This window comes from Bactrocera tryoni, chromosome 4, assembly GCF_016617805.1.
Source record: "Bactrocera tryoni isolate S06 chromosome 4, CSIRO_BtryS06_freeze2, whole genome shotgun sequence".
Taxonomy (NCBI): Eukaryota; Metazoa; Arthropoda; class Insecta; order Diptera; family Tephritidae; genus Bactrocera; species Bactrocera tryoni.
The window spans coordinates 16160249-16180402 of record NC_052502.1 but is presented as its reverse complement, the minus strand read 5'-3'; the positions used below and the strand labels follow the sequence as shown (position 1 = coordinate 16180402).

At 33.8% G+C, this 20154-nt stretch overlaps 1 protein-coding gene and 1 non-coding gene across 2 annotated transcripts in view; one reads left to right on the top strand and one right to left on the bottom strand.

The window, feature by feature from the left end:
* Window positions 1-18980, bottom strand: part of LOC120775337 (platelet binding protein GspB) — a 376877-nt gene extending 357897 nt beyond the window's left edge. The window contains exon 1 of the mRNA XM_040105481.1: window positions 18043-18980. The gene's annotated coding sequence lies outside the window, so the exon portion shown is untranslated. The remainder of the gene's footprint in view (window positions 1-18042) is intronic.
* On the top strand, window positions 6394-6475 carry Trnas-cga. Its single transcript has one exon. It is a non-coding gene; the product is annotated as a tRNA-Ser (tRNA).
* Window positions 18981-20154: the final 1174 nt, after the last annotated feature.

Genomic DNA, 20154 nt, shown 5'->3' with positions numbered 1-20154 from the left:
AACTTCAACCAAATCGAATTCAGCAGCCGTTAATTTTCATAATAATTCTACTTTGATGTCTTTAAGGCTCTACAGAACCCAAGTAAAGACTGTAGACCGAGAAAATAGTACCATATATCCTAATAATGATCCTAAGAGGAACGAAACTGGAACCAAATCGAAACAAGCAGCCGTTAGTTTTCATAATAATTCTACTTTGATGTCTTTAAGGCTCTACAGAACCCAAGTAAAGGCTCTAAACCGAGAAAATAGTACCATATATCCTAATAATAACCTAAGAGGTACGAAACTGGAACCAAATTGAATTCAGCAGCCGTTAAATTTCAAAATAATTCTTCTCGATGGTTCAAGTTTACATGTTTCTTAAAATAAATGGGTACAAAGGGTGTTCAATTCAGTCCTAAACTATTTCCGAAAGGTTAAAAATACAAAATCGCGGACCTTTCCAAACTACAAATATGCGTAATGCTTATTGTTAACCCTCGGTAATAATTTTACAAAGCACAAATAAACACCTAACCCGGTCAAATATTGGGTAGTCGAAAAAGTCTTTTCGTATTTCTAATCAAACTTCTATTTTATTTATTTATAATGAACTTTAATTAATCAAATATGTACCATTTTGGACGACCACTTTTTGCTACTTTTCCGCTAGAGACATTATGCCATCAGTGTAAAATTTTTCTGGTTTCTCGGCGAAAAACTGGGACAAGTAATATTCACAGACTTTTCTTGAAGCCAACTTTTCTCTATTAAGGGAGTTCTGCATTGACAGAAATAAATGGTGGTCCTTTGGTGCAAGTTCAGGGCTATATAGTGGATGCATCAAAGCTTTCCAGCCGAGCTCTCCCAGTTTTTGCCGAGTCTTCAAAGATTTGTGTGTTCTAGCGTTGTCCTGATGGAAGACGAAGCCGTTCTGGTTGATCAGTTCTGGCCGGTTTTTTCGATTGCTTGCTTCATTTTGAACTCCTACCACAAGAGTCTTGATAACAAGTGAATATCATGAGTCCTAAAATAATGAAAATGATGATCTATGAAAGAAAATTCAGTGGAGTCCATTAAGTCATGTCGTCTGACTGTCTGTTTATCCTTCAGTATACTAGATATAGGTCTCAAATTTTGCACACATTCTTTTCTCTTAAAAATGTTGCTCTTTTGTCAGAGCTGTTGGTATAGGACTACTACAGCATATAGCTGTCATACAAATTGATCAGCCAAAATCAAGTCCTTGTAAAAGAAACTTTTTTAATTGAGAAGATATCTTCACGAAATTTGGTTCAAAGTACTGTTTCACGCAACGGTACATATTCTGGAGAAATTTTTCAGATCGGACCGATATAACATATAGCTGCCATACAAATTGATCAGTCAAAATGAAGTACTTGTATGAGAAACTTTGTTAATTGAAAAAAAATCTTTATGAAATTTTGTTCAAATTATTATTTTAAGCAACTGTATAATCTCTAGAGAAATTGTTCAGATCGGACCAATACAACATATAGCTGTCATACAAGTTGAACGACCAAATCAAGTCCTTGTATGAGAAACTTTTTTAATTGACCAAATATCTTTACAAAATTTCCCACAGATCGGTGCATTCAACATTACCAAATTTTTTGTTATTTTATTGTAACAGCATACAAATTCCCCAAATGCTTTAGAAGATAATATTTGCTAAACGTTTAAACATATACATATATGTGTACATATGTATGCTCTCTCTCACCTAAAAATTATTGGCAAGCGCGCTTGTTTATTGTCGAAGTTTTATTACAGTTTTATTGTTGTGGCATATTTAATTATTAACGCTGCAATGTTGAACTAAGCTTAAACAAACAAATTGTAAAAAAACAACAACACGGATGTGCCTTCTCATACATATCACTCTATATAAGACACGTTGCGTTTATGTAGTTATTCATACCCGCTACCTCTCAAGAATGTGTCAACTTACACCACCCGCCTCTCACACACCAAAGTTTCTACATTTCATCACAAAACAAATGTTATCGCTCGCAATTGCATTCGTGCTCTTAAAATGTTTTAATTGCATTTGTCATATATCACATTCGCTTTCTCTTCAGACGCGTTGCAACATGCACCAGCAGCACATATTTCGCTCTTCTGCGCATATTTCGCAAAATGCGCTCTTCTTTTGGAAAATTTCTTTCACTCAGCTTGCACTAAAATGCATTCGGAGGCGAAGAGTGTTGCACACGCCACGAAATGAGTGCAGTTTTTGAGCGCTTGAGCGTGCGTAAGCCGGCGCGGGAGAGAAAATGAAGGAAATGAAAAATTATGGGGTTGCAGAAAAAGTTAAAAAAAAAAATTAATGTAAATCACGGCATGCCTTCAACCCTTCTCTGCAAATCTTCTACTTCTGGCTGCCCTTCATTGCTTTCTCGTCATCACTCTTCAGCGGCTGACAATGTTTTGTTGTTCTTCAACGTGTTAAGTGATTTTCTTATCGTTGAAATTCTTCGTAGTAAAAATAAGAATTTTTTTTTATTTTTGCCGCTTTCTCTTACTACTTGATTGTAGTTTTACTAATCACTTCCCCTAAACCCAAAACACACACACGCGCCCACGCACAAGCGAATACACGCATCGGCAAACCCCCTCACCTCGCTCTCAAATGCACCGCATGCTCTCTCACTGAATTCTCTCAGGCCCTCAATAAACAGAGCATGTAACGCGCAACCTAACAAACTACCCCACCGCTGACTCTTCTACCCCGTCCCACCCTACCACCCATCTTCAGTAATGCTTTCAAGCTATCAGGGGCGGTGTGAGGCGGCAGTGTGCGTTTCACAATTACTCACTCACACACATGCAACGGATTCATTCATTTTTCTCAGAGTCAAGTCGCAATCGCATTACACTGCATTTTTTTGTTGTTGTTGCTGTTGTTTCGGTTGCGCTTTTATAATTTATTTGTCATCGCCAACCTTGAAGCGCGTTTTCGGTGGAACGAGCGTAAATGGGGGTTCGCTTGTTACGCTATCGCTTTTCCTATGCACGCGTTAGTTTGCACGGTGTTGTTATTGTTGTTTTACAAGCATTTGTACGTTTACGTGTTTTCTCGCCTATTTTAGTTGTTACAATTTTTTATCGTTCGTTATTTGTTGTTTTAGTTATTGTATGATTATTGTTTTTGCTGTTATTGCAGTGCACGCGCAAGTGCGTGTCCATAAGTCTATCTACAGTCATACGCCCTGTTGTACTTGCGAACATATGCGCATCAGCCAGCTACATACACTCACACATACACATGCATGCGAGATATGTACAGTTATTAAGACGCCCGTTTGGTGTTCGCAAGAAAATGCACTTAAAAGTACATTAGGCATTAACCCGTTTGTGGCTACAAAAAAAATGGTTTTATTTTCATAATACATAAATGATAGTATGTGTGTCAGGAGGCGGAATACGCCAGGTATTTTACAAGCAAATTTTTCAAGTTTTATTTAATCAAGTTTTTTAGTGCAATAGGCCGCTTCTGTGATAAGATTCTTCACAAGAACTAGATTGCGATCGTTCAGTTTGTATGGCGGCTATATGCTATAGTGATCCGATATCGGCGGTTTTGACAAATGAGCAGCTACTTGATAAGCGAAGAATATGTGCAAAATTTCAGATCAATATCTCAGAAACTAAAACTAAATTGGCTTTTCTCAACTTGCGTAGAGGCATTTCTGCACCTGGCTGATACGGAATCCTACAAAGGAATCAAATATTCGCAATTACTAACGCTTAAAATGGGACAACCGGACAAGTATTAACGGAATTTAAAAAGATAAGTCCAATGAGCTTCCTTAACTTTATGAAAGGCTTGGACGTTCTGTAAGACATTTGCGAGTATTACTCTGTATTCATATCGGTTATTTTTAAAACCCCAAAAATTGGTATCTACATTGAATTAATTTCTTTGACGTCTAAGAAAAGCCAAAATCCATCGAGAGGTTGTCAAGATGCTATAGGCTAGAGATATATTAAATAGTCTTATATGGGCTTTGAAACTTATAGGGCATTAATAGTGAAACGCCTTGAAACTCAGACCAATCTACGCTGTATTATTTGAATAATGTTTTTAGAACTCCTCCTTATCGTTCTACATGTTTTCTGCAAAAAAAAAAAATATTGACATGCGCGCTTTTTATTGTCAAAGTTTTATTACAGTATAGTTGTGGCATATTTATTATTAATGCTGCATTGTAAAAACCAACAACATCAAGGATATGCCTTCCCATACAAATCACTATATACAAGACACGTCGGGTTTATGTAGTTATTCATACCCGCTATCTCTCTGTATTCCCAAAAATAGCGCTATACATTGAATTAACTGTTTTGACGTCTAAGAAAAATCAAATTCCATAGAGGGGTTTCCAAGTTCCTATGGACTACAGATATATTAAATAGTCTTATAAGGGCTTTGAAACTCATAAGGCATTAATAGTGAAATGTCTTGAAACTCAGAGCAATCTACGCTCTATTTCTTGAATAATTTTTAGAACTCCTCAATATCGATCTATACTTGTATAGCATTAGAATGGGTTAAAGACGTTCCAAAATGCAAATTAACAAAGTTCGAGTGTAAAAAGCAAACAAGTTAGAAGTGGAAAATAGGGAATCTCAGTGCTTTAGAATAACACGTCGATAGACTTTGGTTCTCGAATATTATCCACAGTCTGGGAAGTAGAGCAGTTGCAGAAAAATACGTCGATAGACATTGGTTCTCAAATATTAGTCTCAGTTTTGGAAGTAGGGAATCTAAGAGTTACAAAAAAATACGAAGGTAAATTTTGTGTAAGAGAACAAATATTTTCGAGCACTTGGTTTAAATTTTATATTTTTCTGCTAATTTTAGATTATTATATATGAGCATGATGTTTTGAACTGAGTAGAGATATATTGGCTGTGTTACATTGCACCTGGATCTCCATAAACCTACTAAGAAAGTTTTCTTAAATAACATTCAAAAATATATGTATATATTACGTTCTCTTCTTCTGTTTCAACATTGTGTATTCCGCGTATTCTTGAAATCTTATAACTTCTTATACCAGGATCAAGCTCAAAGAAAAACCAACATAATATAAAGAAACAACACAATAAGTAGCTTACTACGGCTTGAATGACCTTACATAAATCGTAAAACGAAAGATCACTGTTCCCATTCTCATACTATCTGAAAGTTTTTCACGATGGAAATAGTTTAGAGAAAAAAGAAATAAAAATGGGAAGGTAGGTTACTAATTAACTATTTGGTACAAAAAATTCCTAAGGTAGGCGTTAAAACTGTTAGCGAATCAACACAGTTAATAACGAAGTGTTGAAAATGTCAACAAAGTGCAAAAACCGAAGAGGCTGCGAGCGCGAATGACAAAGCAAAATATTTTATAGTAATGATTAACACATTTCCCGGCATAAAAAACTAAATAAATTTAGTTGAGTGTTGAGGTTATGATAATTACATTGCAAAAATCTATATAAATCTGATGCAAAATAGAAAATCATAATCAAAACAGAAAGAAGTTTAAATGCCTCACGCACAGCCAGCCGACAAGCTGTGGGAATTGACGACAAATGTCTAGACTTTTTGCCTTCTTGAAGTCTTTTAAGAACGCACTTCCGATGACCCGCCCACAGCAATCCCTTCTTTCACCATAATAACAACAACCAGCTACAGATTCTCTTCCAACTTATATGTGTGTTACTCCATTAAAAGTAATTCCCGTTAGCGCCTCACACCACCAATGCGCCGTCAGCCCGACCAAGCTGACTTTACGCCATCACCTCATGGCATTATTCAGGCGAAACATTTGTCTCGGCCGTTAAATTTACAACACTGATAACGGTGTTAATGCATGTGAACATGTTTGTATGTGTATTTGCATGAGTGTGAGTATATGTGTGTAAGTCTCAATCACTACGCTGTGTGACGCCTAACGTTCGCATTTACAGCAACCACAATCACAGCAACACTGCGAACATTAGTAATAACAACAACAACAATGCATAAAGCGTAAGAAATTGATTTGCCATGCTGCGCATAAATTGCATAATGACGTAAGCGTAAGTGTTAGAACGACTTTTTTTCGCTTGACTTTTCTTTTGCGCTGGCGATTGACACGTCCAACGGCAGAGAGGCAAGGGCTTGACAGCGATTGTTGCTATTGAGCACAATCATAATTAATCAATAAATTTGTGACACACTTACACACACACATGTGTACATATGAATAACTGTATGCATGGAGAACTATTATTGCGCTTTTGTGAGCTGCTGCGCACTTTCTTTAGGGAAAAATATAAGTTACATATTTCTTCGCAAATTATAATTAAGGATTATCAAAATTAAGTCCTTTTTGTGAGAACATTCCGATGCAGGCAGTCGTGGCCGAGTGGTTAAGGCGTCTGACTCGAAATCAGATTCCCTCTGGGAGCGTAGGTTCGAATCCTACCGGCTGCGGTACGGCATTTTTTACAAACTTAATTTCAAAATTTGGAAAAAAAATATTTGAAAAATATTTTGTGACCAAAAAGTAACCCGAAATTGTAAATAAAAAGGAAAATATTTAATTATTCATCAATTCACAATTAGTATTTGTGTCGCCTTCAAACTATTCTCCACCAAATGTAATAACTCATAAACCCATGTCTCATCGGCAGTTAATGTCCATGAATGTGGAATCAGAATTCGCACAATCAAGCATGTCCAAGGTACTCTTTTTGAAAAAAAAAAAACAGCTTTATCGCAACGAGTCGAGCAAGAACACGTTTCATACCCAAACTATCAACCAAAATCATTCGAACGAATACGTGAGAGAGGTCGGGCTCTCTTGCCGTCTCTCTAACACTTGCCTGACCATTTTCAAGCACCATATCCTTCACTTTTTTAATATTTTCATCAGTGGAAGAGGTCGTCCAGAACCAGGAAAGTCTTCAACAATTTCTCGTCTCAAGTCCAATAATAACAAAAAATTTATATTATAACAGATGAATACAGGTAGAAGTCAAAGGACTGGTCAAAACTTTGACTTTGTGAAAAAATTTACACTTTAGAGTGTTTTCAAAGACCTAAATTGCTATCGCAAATCGTATGCATTCGAGTGTTTGGGGAAATTTTTCTTACTCACCGCATTACGAGAAGTAAAAATTGAAAAAAAAACTTCAATTTTTTGATATTGCAGATGGATATTACTGCTTGAAGGCCAGCCTACAGTTTTCAAAACAAAAAAATTTTTTGGCCTAAAGTTCACTTTCACATTCTAGAGGCATTATTATCATGTGGGGAAATGGTGAACAAAACGACTTGTCGCCAAAGCCTTCAAGGCAGTCAGCTTGAGCACGTAAATGGCAAGTATTATGTAGAAGATCCCGTTTTTATTTTGTTTCGAACATAATATTATATAATAAGTTTCTAGATTAATTCACTATTGTAAACATCGTTTTGCAAAGGATAATTCCCTACATTAGATCATTAGCCGCTTTTTTGTCGCAGCAAGTGTTCTAGGTGAGAGAATATTCGAAGCAGTACCAAGCGGCCAAACAAAACAAGAAACGACTGGAGCTGTTGCAGACTCGACTATAACCGCGTAAGCGGTATCTACGCCAATATAGAACAAAAAGAAGTGTTCCAGAAGAGCTTTAAGGAGTCTACTTTATTACTCACACAAGGATTTGCTTGGTGTCAGCAATCAGAGGAGGTCGTGAAGTCATCAAAAACTAGAGTGATGTGAGTCATCTATGAAATAGTGCTTGAAAAAGTTCGCGTAGGTCTTAGAGAGATAGCACAGGATCTCAAATTCTTGTATGGATCGACTCAATACATTTTGGTTAATGTTTTGGGTATGAAGCATGGCAATGCAAAACTCTTACCAAAATGTGGGAATCTTTTGGAAAACCCCTGTCAGCAAAAAGATGCTCGATAACGTAGCTGAGTACCCTACCTTCAGCAATTCATAAAACGAATTATTACTGGTCAAAATATGCAGTTAACGAATATAAGCTAAGAAGGGAAAATTAAGCGTTGACATACATTTTTAAAATTAAAAATTAATTTTAAAAAATTTTAATTAATTAAAATTAAAAATAATACAATTAAAAAAAAAAATTATGAATTAAAATTAAAGTTAAAACTAATCAATTAATTTAAAAAAAGTATAAATTAATTATAATTAACTAAAATTAAAAATAATTATTTTTTTTAATAATTAATTAATAAAAATTAAAACTAATTAATTAATATTTAATATTCTTTTATAATAAATAATAAATATTATTTTTTGAATTTTTTTCACATTTATTTTATTTTTATAATTTTCGAAAAATTCCCGGCCTCAATTCAAATACTATTTTTCCATAGATTCAAAATATCACTTTACTCAATGCCTCAATTTGCGCTCTTAAGCTGGCAACTTTCACGCTTTTCGCCTTTCACAACTCGCCATCGCCAGCCACTTTAGCCGCCTTTGTTTACATATATTATTATTTTTAATTGCTAATACTATTTACCAATGCAGCCAGCGCAATTATATTAATTCCCTTCTATTGATTCGCTGCATATGCCATATTTGCCTGCAAACGCACTCTCGTAATCGCCGCTCTCTTTCGCTCTCGCACTCTTTTATATGAAAACCATTGGCACTATTCAAGAAATTAATTTGCACGTTCACCGTTACGTATACGTAACAACCATATAATTTTCGAAAAAACAATAAAAACAGTAAAAAAAAAAGCCAACAACAGCAACAAGTAATGAATGGCAAGCAACAATGCTGCAACAAGCAACGTCCAATTAGCCGTTAATTATGTTGCATTTACCTACAAATGACGGAAGTAACGGCAAGCGTTATTGTATGCTGGATATTGTTGTTGTTTAGTGAATGTTGTTGTGCTTTGCGGCACACAATGCTGTAGCATGGCATTGGACGCGGCAATGACGTTGCATGGAAAATAGGCGTCACAACGGCTTGGTGACGACAGTTTGTCTATGTTTGAGTGCGTGAAAAGTTTATATTGTGTGTATGTGTGTGTGTTGAGATCAAATGATGCTGTGCAATGCCATTTTGTGATTACAGTGATTTGGCAAAAGCCAGAAGTAGGCAGAAATTGCTGGGAACTGGGAAAGTCAGTAATTCACTGTCACAACTTTTTTTTATTTTTCGATATGGGCTCCGGCTACGTTACTGTTAATCAAGCGTGATATTGCTTTTAATTATTTAAAATTTTCTTTTATATATTTTCGTTTTTCTTTCTCAATGAAAAAACAAATATTAATAAAAATTAAGAAGTAGCTTTAAATATTTTTTTAAATTTATTTTAATTAAAAAATTACAAATTTAATTAAAATACAACTAATTTTAATATTTTAATTAATTTTAGTTAATCATTATTTAAAAATTACAAAGTTAATTGAGAGAAAGTAATTAATTGTCTTTTAATTCATTAATTAATTATTAATTAAAATTAATTTTAATTCTATACATTTTCGTTTTTCTTTCAAAATGAAAAAAATAAATATTGATAAAAATTAAGAAAATTAAGAACTAATTTAATTTTTTTTATTTATTTTTATTAAAAAATTACAAAGTTAATTGAGAGAAAGTAATTAATTTTATTTTAATTTATTGATTAGTATTAATTAAAATTATAACCTTTTAATTAAATTTGTAATTTTTCAGTTAATTTATTTTTATTAGGTAATTTTTTTTATTTTAATGACTTAGATTTAGTTATTATTTATAAAAAAATTTTATTTAATATAAATTTTATTTTATAATTAACCAATTTTGTATCCAATCTTTAATTAATTTTGACTTACTTTTAGTATAGTTTAATTATTTTCATCTTTGTTCTTAATTCTTTTTATTTAATTTTTTTTATTAATTAAATTACTTTCTTTTTAAATTTTTTATTTCATTATATTTTAATTAAATTACGATTAATTCCTTTTGAATTTGGTTAAAACTTAATTTTAAAGGCATTGGGTTCCTTTTACGTTAATTTTAATTTTTTTTAATTTAATTTTTTTTTACTTAATTTAAATTTTTTAATTATAATAATTTTATTTTTAATTTGTTTCTAGTATTTTTCATTCTCAATTTTATTTCATTATTGAATTTTATTAACATTGTTTGTTAATTTTAACCTTATTTTAATATAATAATTTAAATTTTTGTTTTAGAATTAAAAAAAATAAATTCGCTCATAATTAACTTTGTAATTTTTAATTAATTTATTTTTATTAATCAATTGTTATTTTATTGTAATGACTTAAATTTTTGAATTTTTTTTTCCGATCTTATTTTATAATTTTAAAAATATAAATAATTGTTTTACTTAGTTTATTATTAATCTTGCGTTACTTTTATTAGAGTTCAGTTTCCTTAAACTTTGTTCTTGATTACTTTTATTTAATTTTTGTTATTATTAAAATTACTTTAAGATTAGTTTTATATTTTCTTTTAATTTTTTTTTAATTTTTAAATTAAAAAATAATATTTTTTATTGCAATTAACACTCATTTCTATTGAATTTTATGAAAATTAAGTTTAAAGTATTTAGTTTATTTTCATTAATTTTAAATTGACTTAATTTTGTAATTTAAATTTTTTAAATTATTTTCATTTTTTTATTAATTTTATTTTTAGTTTTTTTTTTTTTTACCTTCAACTTTGTTCTTAATTGCTTTTATTTAATATTTTTAATAATTAACATTACTTAAACTCTAGTTTTATATTTTCATTGTAATTTTTTAATTAAAAATTAAATAATTAAATTAGAATTAATTTCTTTTGATTTTTGTTATAATTAATTTTATTTATTTGGATTATTTTCATTAATTTATAATATAACTTAATTTATATTTTGGAAAATTATTTTATATTTTTAAATTATTTTAATTTTTTTATTAATTTCATTTCTAAATTTTTTCTAGTATTTCAAATCTTTCTTCTATTTGTTTATCAGTCATAACAGCATTAGAACTTGCAAGTACTATTCTAGCATTCTTTGGTTAAAGTGCGACTGCTTGCCACCACACGCCAGTCAAGTGAGCTGCAATAGCCGCCAACCGCCTTTCAGTCACTTGACATGCCAACCCGTAAGCCAGTCAGCTATCAGCCAAGCTAAACTGAGTTGAGCCGCAGCTAAGCGTTTGAGCGACTAAGCAAGCAAGCAAAAGTCAAACACAAATGCCATACTAAATACCTAGCATTTGCATGGACGTACATATGTATATGTATGTATTGATTGTATGTATGTGTATACATAGGTATGTGCAAGTGTCATGCCGTGCTGGTGCAGGCCAACCAATAAATTGTTTGCTGTTTGATTGCATAACTTCTGGTTTTCTGCAATTAATATTGTGCCAACAAAAACAACAACCGGACAGGGGTGTTCAACAGCAACACCAACAATACAACAACATAGTCACAACAGCAATTATAGCAAAGCAAGAAATTGAAATAAAAATGGGTATAATTTTGAAAAAAAAAATTAAAATAAAAACAATTTGCAAGAAATTTCCAACCTTCAGCAGCACAACAACAACGAGGCAGTCAGTCATCAGCATATCCAAAGAGAATACAAATAAATTAAGTAGTCGCGGCGAGTGGCAGAAAAAAATACACAGCAGCAACAACAAACACCAAACAACAAATATACGCCACCAGCGAGTAGGAAGCGTTGGCAGCCAGGCGGCAGCGAGTTTTGCAGTGCAAAAATCTCACAGGCGCGCGAATTAAGAATATCTGTATGGGTGTGTGTATGTGTGTGCAGGGGTGCACGACGCGGCAAATCTTGTTTCACATTTTTTGCGTACTCTTATTTTCGCACATTGTTGTTGTTGCTGTTGTTTTTGTATAAATAATTCATATGCGTTTGAGCGCAGCATTCTGGCGCTGTGTTGCGCAATCTAAATGTCATAATTGCACATAAATAAAGATATTTCTATATATGTACCTGTGTATACGTCCGTCTGTCTATTAACGATCTTGTTTTAATTTTTATATGCATACGCTTGTAATTAAATTCGAAATGCGGAGGCGTATGAAAAAAGTGTATATCTAATAATACAATGTGCCGCTTCATAGCGGTTTTTCCTTCCGTTTATCTTTTAACACATTTTTTGTAACGCTATAATGATTTTCATATCGGGATCCCGAAATTTCGGGATACGATTTTCGGGATTACAATTTCGGGACTATTTTTTTAAATTGGCTTGACATTTCAGAGCAATATTTTTGGATTTCTGAATTTTTAAAAATCTTCTTTTACATTCGAACTCTTTACCATAGGGTGTGCTTTTTAACTTCTAATGAAAATCCAAGCATTTCATTTAATTGATCTTTACTAAGATATTGTGTAAGATGAAACAAAATATCGCATCTCGAATAAGTATTACTTAGTTATTGCCGGTTAACGATTTCGAAACCAGAACTGATTTAAAAATAAAACTGTCATTAGGGTGCGTTCTAGAGCAAAATTGTGTAAAATTCTCTCTTTCGGTGACTTTTCTATATAAAATGAAAAACTATATTTCGAAAAACACAAGAAGTATTTTTTTAAATCACATTGTTAATATTCACTCGGGATCCCGAAATTTCGGAATACGATTTTCGGGATCATAACTTAGGGGCAATTTTTTTTAACTTGTCGGATGATATCATATATTTATAAAAAAAAAAAACAAAACAAGAAGTATGTTTTAAATCACATATTAATATTCGAAATTTCGGGATCATAATTTCTAGCACATTTTTTAACTTGTCGGAAGAAATCATATACTATTTCTAAAAGCACAAGAAGTACGTTTTGTTTAAATCGCTTTGAAAATATTCACTCGGGATTCCGAAATTTCGGGATGCAATTTTCGGGATCATTATTTCGGGGCAAATTTTTTTAACTTGTCGGAAAGAGACTTCTGGGTTTTTAAAATTTTTGAAGACGTATTTGGAATTGCCAAGTGACTTGTGCCCGGTTGGGTTAATTTCTTGGGCTTTCCATCCAAGAAGTTTCTTTTGGCGGATATGTAAGTAGCATTTCCAGTTCATAAATAGTCTTAGAATAAGTTGTTTGTGCATGTTGTTGCATTTTCTGGTTTATTTGGTTTTCATGCTCTGATTTATACCCACAAATATTGAGAATTCACAATATGAAGGTTTCGAAAACAGGTGTTTTTCAAAAATACTGCGGTTTTTTTTACTTTTTAAGCAACTTTAACGTATTTCTTCAACTAATTTATCACCAAGGTCATATACATAAGTATAATTTGTTTTCACGTTTAGGGCAAAAATTTTCAAATAATTTTTATAAAAAGTTCAACTTTTAGAAAACATGCGCCAGCAATCATAACTGCTGGAAAATACGCGAAGCGCGCTACTTCCGCCTACACGCCTTAAAAGCCTGCGACTACGCTGATATTTTATGCAAAAAATTTCCAACGCCCTATAACCCTCAACAGCGCCCTTACAAAGCATCACGACTTTGTCGGTTTTTACATAGAAATTATTGATACTTGTTGATTTTGTTGGTGTAAAGCGCGCGCGCACACACAGTCACACACACATGGAGCTTTCCGCAATCTGAGTGAATCTCACGATCGACAACAATCGGCGCGCAGCAACGCGTAACGAAGGCAACAACAACAACACAAGTAGGCAAAGGCACTCGTCGCAGCACACACGAAATCATTGTAAGCGTTGACATGTTGTTGTTATATGTACCAGTTGTAGTCATGCTGTTTGCGTTGCCATGTATGCGCGTGTATGCCAAAGCGCATAACTGCCGCTCGTTTCTTGTTTGTGTTATTGTTGTTGTCACTGCAATGACAGTTGTTGTTTGTGATGTTGAGCAAAACGACAGCAGAGCAACAACAAGTACAAGCGAACAGCCAGCGCAGCGTGCGCCAACAAAACGCGCCCCGCCGCAGTGGGGGCGATGAGATGCGGTGCGCGCGGCGCGGCGCGGCGCGTTACGCTGGGACTGTCGCGTTTCACATCCGCATCTGCGATTCGTTTCATTCTGAATTTTTTTGCGGATCGCTTGGGAGCTTTTTTCTCTTTTTATTTGTTGCTTTTGTTTTTATACTTCACATGCATACATACAGATATGCATGCGTATGTATGCAAGCGTGTGTGTGTCATTGCATCGCGTTGTTATGTGTATGCAAGTGTGTGCGCGCGGCGATTGCGATCTGCGTCGCTGGTTGTTTGTGTGCGTTCGTGTTCCGTTCGCATTGGCCTTGGCCTTGAATCATACAGATTTGTCGTTGTTGTTGGTTTAGTGTTGTTGTTGCATGGGCTCTTATTATTCATTTTCGCTGCGAATTCGCCTTTTTCGTTTTCGTTTGCATTTCGCTTTGGTGTTTCGACTGTTTTGCTTGGCTTTTTGCGCGCACTCCACTGCACCGCTCCACCGCGCCGCGTCGCGCAGCGCACGATCGCCTTACGCGCGAGCTTTTATGAAATTTCTGTTTGCATTTTTTCCCCTGTCAATATATTGTTAGGCGCATTGTTGTTGTTGTGCGCTCGCCCGCATGCTGCACACTGTGCGAAACGGTGTTTCGGTTTTTTTTCTACTCTTTTCGTTGTGTTTGTATGACGATCATGCCCAGCATGCGAGCGCGAATGTGCAAAAGCGTAGCGTACATACATATGTATGTATGTAAGTACGATATTTTAAAGTTTTTTGCATTTTCTATATTTGCATTTGTGTGCGTGCGCGTGTACTCAACATTTGCGCATTCTTTGCCGCATTAGTTACGGCGATCTGCTTTGCTGACGCGTTGCAAAATAGCGAAACACTCGCCGCGAACTGTCGAACACGTCAGTGAGTTGGATGAACAAAAGGCTTGGGAAGGTGGGATTGGTTGAGCGCTTGACTTTTCTAAAATATTGTTTTAACCTTTTTTAAATGGATCTTAAAATTAAGTTCTTCGGTTTTATTTTTCGTATTAAGGTCATTTTAGGTTGAATAGCCTTAAACCAAGTTCAGGTCAATTAGCAAAGATAATTGAGTTGTTAATTGAGACTCAATTTAGCTTCAACATTTAGATATTCATTATTCTGAAATAAATTCTTTTGCTCATAAAAACATCCATACGAAAAAATCGGTTTAAGTTCAGTTAATTAACTAATTTGATACTATGCCTACTTTGTCACTTGATACTATATTAGATATGGAATGGAGCATCTCTTGTGCACTTGTCCCGCATTGGCAAGACTACGCTGTAAGCATCTGGGGTTCCGACGGTATGATACACTAGAGGAGGTATCGTTAGTGAGGCCGCAGAGTCTGTTAAAATTCGCGTCAAGCGCAGACATCCTAAAGGATGATTACTTCTCTTGGATCTAGCAACTAAACTCTATCTGGAAAAGACGAATTTGGTCGTCTATGCGTATCTTATTTGTCCACCAGATTAATCGAACCTAACCTAACTTAGAATAGATACAGTATATGATTTGAAATTTGGTTCTTTCAAAACATTTTCCTTTTATCAAAGAAAGGCTTGCCCATCATTCACTCTTTCGTTAAAAATACTTCACAGCTACGCTTTGAAGTTAAGCACTCTTTGAAAACTTGTCTCAATTAAATATTGTGTTAATTGTGCAATTAGTTGTTGCTCCTGAAGACTTGCTGAAGACAGTTAGAGATAGCATCACTATCAATGAAACTACCCGTTTCTATTTGATATTCATAAAATCTAATGAAAATGTATATTTGTATACCATAAATATATATATTTTTATTAAATTTACACGTTTTAAAAAATCAACTTCAATTAGTATGTATAAGCAGCTGAGATTCAGGTGATCGTAGCCATAGATTTTCCTTTCCAAACATCTCATAACGGATTTATAACTATAATGACCCAGAAGGAAAAACTTAAGCTCATGCTATTTACCGATCTAGATAGGTTGATTTTAGCTTGATTTTTAAAGTATGTAATGTCAGTTCAAAGCTCTACCAGTATAAGATTGACTCTAATATTGTCCTCTTAGGAATAATTTCTGATAGCCCTAGCAGGGGTGCCAAGTCTAAAGCGGAATCGCAGATAACTTTTGAAGCTAACGAACTGGAAAGCAAACTCCTAGCACTGCTGTCAGTATCATGGAAACCGGATGGCTCAACATCGGGAGCTTGAACAACACAAGGCTATAATCAGTCCGTGCATTGTCGGAAGATCTTTTTGGCCCAAGATCGATCACAAGAGATTCAGTAAGCTCTTTGCCCACAGCATGGGTAGCCTTTTCTTAATATTCGAGGTACTAACAGGTCATTATCGGCGCATCCACTGTAAGGTTGACAATTTTGCCAGATTCCAGCTGTAAAAGCTGTATATAAGAATACGAGGTAGAAACATTTCAAAACGTCTTTTTGACTCTCCAGCCTTCGCTAAATCAAGGCTGAAACACTTGGGAGCTCACACTTTCAGATATCCCATTGAGTTGATATGAATTGAAATTAAGCAGATTTGTAAGGATCGCTTTGCCGACTTATAGGATCGAATGCAAGAGTTCTATATTATTCTTCATAAAGGATTTCAGTGTAACGGTAATTCAAGTACGATCCCTATTTTGAGAAGCAACTGTAGTCCAAGTGCGATCCCCATTTTGAAAATCAAAAAAATGTCGAACCTAACTGAACCGAACTGAATCTCGTATGAAACTAAAATCGGATGCAAGAGTTCTATATTATGGCTTCATAAAGGACTACAGTGTATCTTTAGTCCAAGTGCGACCCCATTTTGTGAATTAGCTGACGTGCCTATCCTAATCGAACCGAATCTCGTTTGAAACAAACTCTTAGCTTGTTCATTCTATGTTACAGACCCCTAAAACTTCTGTACCTAAAGCCTACTCTTGACTTTGACCTGTCTTAAGGCCTCGACCCGACGACAACCACAACAATTTTTTTGAGCACTAAAGAAGGAAGAACATCAACAACTACCTGTGCCGGCTATTTAAGCACCTTTTCGTGTGATAGAGAAAGTGAATTTTGTTCATCATTAATTGAAAATGATTTGCGAAAAAATACATATTTTATAACCTTAAAAAATATTACAGTATGAGATGCCAAAACAAAAGCTTCAACCTTTACTTTTGGAAGACCAAAAATGCATAAATATTTTTCACTGAATTTGCGAGATTTTAAATCCAACTTGAGCAATGATTCGATTCGAAGCTCAAGAATGTGCTTTGACTAAATAAAGAGCACTTTAACTTCAAGTAACTCAAAGGCTACTATTCAAGTACTTCCAAGGCTCTTATTATTTGAAACTTGGGAAAGTTCTATTAAATTTTGTCACCAAGAATTTTTGTAATTATTTTACTCTGTTTATTTTCCTACAGGGCCTTATAATGAATGCAGCACACAAACACGCCGCTTTCGCCTTCACCATCGCTTCAAAGGGTGTGTGTGTGTGGTATAATTGCAGTTGGCAAAATTAGCCAACGCAATCATTATATACCTAGTGTCTGCGAATTGGCATCTCTCAAATGAAAAGACAACGCCAACAAACGTTAGAAAAACAAAACAACAAACAAAATCACATATGCTTGAAAAGTAGTTTGGGGGGAGAAGCAGGTGTATGAAGAGAGGTATGTAAATGCGGTACGGCAAAACAGCCGCAAGTCGTTAGGGAGACAGACAATCAATGAAGTGATTGACAGCGCACCGACGGTAGGCTAACGGTGCCGGAGGTGGTGCAGCAAGCGCTGGCTCATTAGATGCAATATAAAGGTGTGTGTTGCTAAGTTGCGCTGAGCATTTAGCAACTTTTGCATTTTTTGCATGTTTCATATTTCAAAATTATTATTTTTAACTTTCGAAATTTTTGTTTGATATTTTTGAAAAACCGTTTTCAATGCCAAAATATGGCATTCGCTGCAGAACGCAGCTGGTTTGCAAAGCGGAAGTGTCGCCACACTTGCAAGCAGCAGTTGCAGTGCCAATTTTAGCAATTTGTAGAAAATAATAAAATAAATAATAAATGATTTAATAAAATTTGGTGAAAATATTTCGGTGACTCACCTTAAACTAAAACACTCGCCAGTCGGGCGTTACCCGTCCAGCAATCCATAAGATAAAAATTTGCTTGGCCGTGTTGCCGGTTTTTTGTTGTTGCTGTGTTGCTTTTGTTGTAGTTGGCTGTAAGATGTAACCGTTACGCTGCGCCCTTGTTATTGCTGTTGTTATGATTTGTGTTCGAAACTGTTATTTAATATATATATTTTTTTTACACAAGACAAATAATTTGTTGCGCGAAATTTTGTTTGCTATTTTTTTTGTAATGAGAACACACCCGTTCTTTTCACTTGTTTATATAAAATAATAACGGTTTTATTTAAAATTAGTTTAAATTTTTACTGGTTTTCATATGCGCACAAATGTAAACACAAGCTTTCATAAATTCACAATTTGTGAGAAAAAAGAAACAAAAGTTGCAGGAAAGAACTTTATGTGACATATATATGAGAGTGTGAGAGAGAGCACAAGAGACATATGTTGTTTTAAGCAACTTTAGTAAGGTTTTCAAAATTCATACGATTTAAAATTGGAACGGGGTTTCGACTTTAGAAAGTTTTTGTGATTTCTATTGTTCCGAAAACAAGCTTTCACTTTTTTAATAAAAATATAATATGAATTGAGCTTTTGATAAGAAACAAGCTTTCATCAATCCAGTTTCACTATTAGGAGCTTTAACATCAAATGAGCTTTCACTTTAAATAAGCTTTTACTTTAAATAAGCTTTCACTTCAAACGAGCTTTCACTTCATACGAACTTTCACTTTAAACGCGCTTTCATTTTAAACGAGCTTTCGCTTTAAAAGAGCTTTTTCACTTCAAGTGAGCTTTCGACAAAAGCTTTTGCAAAAAAATTACTTTATTGCCAAAAGTCTGTAACTGAAAAGAACTTTCACTTTAAATTTATTGATTTTTGTATATTTTGCAAAATACACGCTTTCACTTTGGTTGATTTAATTTTTGGTTAATGCCGAGAAGTTAAATTTTTCATAGCCACTTTTTACGCTTTAAATATATTTAAGTCCGTTGAGAGTTTTGTCAAATTTTTTTTTTATAATTTAAATTGATTTTTATTAGCAGTTTGTAGACATTTTTAGTTATTTTTACGCTTAACGGTTTATGATGCCGCAGTTGTGTTTCGAGTATGTTGTGAAGAAGGGAAGAGGCCAAAGTTGTTTATGTTTTTACCGAAAGTTGAATGCTTGTTTATTTGTGTGATGTGTTTGCTGTTTCACTTTGAATGTTTGGACGTTGAGTTTAAATTTGGAATTTTGACTTTTCTTGGGGTTTAGTGTGAATTTTCTGGAAATAGAAGAGAAAAATGGAATAGGTTTATTAATTTCGTTCGAAGTATTAATAAAAAATAATAATAAAGAGATTTTTATTATGTATATAAATATAAATATAAATTTGTATATAAATATATTTAAACATGTAAATTTGATACTAAATTTTTTTTATCAAAAATGAGCTCTTTTTATATAGAGCGTCATATTTTTGAAATTGCGAATTATTTTTGTTTCCAATTTAAAGCAGATAAAATACTTATAAAGATACTTTTTCCATTTTAAAACATTTTAGAATCATTTATTTGCCGCAAAATGAGATCAATACACTCACAGCTTAAAGCTCCGCTCTAGTAGCTTTCACTTTAATTTCTTTTGTCGCAAACTTCCATTGTAAAATATTTTAGAATAATTTATTTTCTGCAAAATTAGCTCAACCCACTCGTAGCTTAAAGCTCCGATCTCGAAGCTTTCATTTTAATTTCACTTGCCCCAACTTTTCTGTGGCATTAAACATTTTTAGCGCAAAATTTAATGCTTACTTTCAAATATATAAGAAATAGTACCAAGTAATATTCAAAACTGAGCTTTTTTATATAATTAACTGTTAATTAATTAATTTGTTTTTAATTTTAAAGCACATACAGTACATTCAAATATTTTGTTTGCATTGTGAAACACTTTAAAATCATTAACTTCCCCTAAAACGTACCAAGCTACACGCAGCTTAAAGCTCCGCTCTCGTAGCTTTCATTTTAATTTCACCTGCCATTAATTTTATGCAGCATGCAATAGTTTTAATGCAAAATTTAAGTTGTTCACTTCAAAATAT